The sequence below is a fragment of the Perca fluviatilis genome, chromosome 16 (assembly GCF_010015445.1).
Source record: "Perca fluviatilis chromosome 16, GENO_Pfluv_1.0, whole genome shotgun sequence".
Lineage (NCBI taxonomy): Eukaryota > Metazoa > Chordata > Actinopteri > Perciformes > Percidae > Perca > Perca fluviatilis.
In genome coordinates, this window is record NC_053127.1 from 818,829 (window position 1) to 822,033 (window position 3,205).

The 3,205-nt window shown below is 41.3% G+C and overlaps 1 long non-coding RNA gene across 1 annotated transcript; it reads left to right on the plus strand.

The window, feature by feature from the left end:
- Positions 1 to 741: 741 nt before the first annotated feature.
- Positions 742 to 1,694, plus strand: LOC120544179. Its single transcript, XR_005636463.1, has 2 exons — positions 742 to 834; positions 1,579 to 1,694. It is a non-coding gene; the product is annotated as an uncharacterized LOC120544179 (long non-coding RNA).
- Positions 1,695 to 3,205: the final 1,511 nt, after the last annotated feature.

Genomic DNA, 3,205 nt, shown 5'->3' on the forward strand with positions numbered 1-3,205 from the left:
GTAGAGCAGGCGCACATATACTTGGAGGTTTGTGCCTCGACGCAGAGGTCCAGAGTTCAAATCTGACTTGTGACGATTTCCTGCATGTCTTCCCCCCCTCTCTCTCTCTCTCTCTCCCCCCTTTCTCAACTAGCTGTCCTGTCAAATAAAGGCGGAAAAGCCCAAAAAATAATCTTCAAAAAAAATGTACTAAACCCAACAAAACAAAAATGTAGAGAGGCTTCAACAGAAACTACAGTGCAATATGATCAATACAATCACTGTTGTCTGTTGTATAAGGGCAGACCAGACTGACACATTTAAAATGATGCAGTTTCTGTAATTCCATGGGATGTTAGTGTTTTGTATGACATTGTGCTATGATTGACTAAATGTTCCTGTTGGGAGAGAACATGTGTTAATGTTCTGGAAGAAGTATTTGATTTTGAGACATGATTGCATTGTTTTGGTAAACATAGTGTATTGTGTTAGTGAATTATTGTATTTTGAAAATCAGTGTTGGAGTTTAGTTTACAATGTGTGATTTTGAGCATGAAATTAACTGTTTTGCCAATCATGTGTTGTAGGTGTGTTGGTGCGTTAAGAGTTTAGGAAAGTTGTTAAAAGTATTGAAAAAATTGTCATAGCGATCGTGAAAAACTGTAATGAGATGAATGAGTAGAAGTTGCTGATTGGTGGAGGTTGCTGATTGGTGGAGTTATTCATCAGAAGTAGTTGATTGGTGGAGGTTAACCAATGTGGTTCTGCTGTGTTTCAGGACCAAGACTCCCGGTCCAGGAGCTCAGTCTGCTCTCAGAGCTCTGGCTCGGTCTGGGATGAAGATCGGACGCATCGGTGAGAGACACACACACACTCTCACACAAAGAGACACACTCGCACACTCACACTCTCTCACACAGAGACACGCACACAGAGACACACACACTCACACAAGGAGATAGACACACACACCTAGACTCAATTTTATGTCATTAAAGCCCCTGATTTTTAAGAACTGGAGTCTGTTAGCATCTCTGTTAGCACTAGGGCTGCTCCCTCTTAGTCGATCGGTCGTTTTGGTCTTAGTCGACTAAGATTTCTTTAGTCGATTAGTCATTTTTTATGCTTATTCATGCTTAATTACCCATTTCCAAGAAACTCATGAGCACATCTATGGTAAAAAAAAAAGATTTAAAGTGGTGCTTTTTTGCAGGATTAATTGTGGAGAAACTCAGTTTTAAAGATTTTGTAGTTAAGGTTAATTAACTACATTTATATTGTGCTTTTCTAGTCTTAACCACCTCTCAAAGCGCACAGCTCTGTCAATTAAATCAACTAATCGATTAGTCGACAAAATCCTATAAGTGTTAGTCGAATAAGAATTTCTTTAGTCGAGGACAGCCCTAGTTAGCATCGGTGTAGGTTAGCCGGAGTGACTGTAGATCCCTTTGACCTCGTCTAACGTTGGATATAAAACTCCTAGAGAGACACACACTTAGAGACACACACACCTAGAGACACACACACCTAGAGACACACTCTGATCCCTGTTTCTTCTTCTGTGTCTGATCCCTGTTTCTTCTTCTCCTGTGTGTTTAGAGGACGTGACTCCGATCCCGTCAGACTCCACCAGGAGGAAGGGTGGTCGCCGTGGTCGCCGTCTGTAACCTGACCCCCCCACGTCTCCATGACAACAATAAAAACGTTAAAGTCCACCAAGGCTCCACCCTTCATTATTTCTCTTCTCAGTCCCGACTTGTTCAAACTGACATCAGACTTCAGTTAAACACACACAAACTGACATCCCTTAGTTAGGAGCCGAGGCAGCCGGTCAGATTCAGGTCTGAACCTAAATCTACTTTAACAAAAGTAGTATTTACCAGTAAAACCTTTTAAAGTGCCCATATTATTCTTATATTCAGGTTCATAATTGTATTTTGAGGTTTACCAGAATAGGTTTACATGGTTTAATTATCAAAAAACACCATATTTTAGTTGTACTGCACATTGCTGCGGCTCCTCTTTTCACCCTGTGTTCAGGTCTCTGTTTTAGCTCAGTAGCTAGGTAAGGACTAAATGCTCAGTAGCTAGGTAAGGACTACATGCTCAGTAGCTAGGTAAGACTACATGCTCAGTAGCTAGGTAAGACTACATGCTCAGTAGCTAGGTAAGACTACATGCTCAGTAGCTAGGTAAGGACTACATGCTCAGTAGCTAGGTAAGACTACATGCTCAGTAGCTAGGTAAGACTACATGCTCAGTAGCTAGGTAAGGACTACACGCTCAGTAGCTAGGTAAGACTACATGCTCAGTAGCTAGGTAAGGACTACATGCTCAGTAGCTAGGTAAGACTACATGCTCAGTAGCTAGGTAAGGACTACATGCTCAGTAGCTAGGTAAGGACTACATGCTCAGTAGCTAGGTAAGGACTACACGCTCAGTAGCTAGGTAAGACTACATGCTCAGTAGCTAGGTAAGGACTACATGTTCAGTAGCTAGGTAAGACTACATGCTCAGTAGCTAGGTAAGGACTACATGCTCAGTAGCTAGGTAAGACTACATGCTCAGTAGCTAAGGTAAGACTATATGCTCAGTAGCTAGGTAAGGACTACATGCTCAGTAGCTAGGTAAGGACTACACGCTCAGTAGCTAGGTAAGACTACATGCTCAGTAGCTAGGTAAGGACTACATGTTCAGTAGCTAGGTAAGACTACATGCTCAGTAGCTAGGTAAGACTACATGCTCAGTAGCTAGGTAAGGACTACATGCTCAGTAGCTAGGTAAGGACTACATGAGCTAGCTAGCTGTTTCTCTAACTTCAGTCAGTACAAGGCTTAGCCGGGAGACTTCTTCTAAATGAGGAATACCTGCAGAACAGGGACATGGAAGTAGTTCTTTTGGAGATTATGGTGTACAGCACACATTCAGAAACCATATCTCACTCAGAACACCATGGATGGATTATTAAAGTTTGTATGAAGCACCAGAGACACAAAATAACTCCCCATATCACCAGAAATTTAGTTTTTTATAATATGGGCACTTTAAACATTTAGGTGAAAGTTAAACAAATGTGAAATGTTTATTTTCCTTAAATACTCCTAAAATGACAGTTTGGTGCAGAAACCTTCAGCATCTTCACACAGAGTTGGTATGAATAGATTTAAACTTGGAAGTAAATTAATAGAAGAATAAAACATCTGGACTGCCACTCCATGTGTTCCCA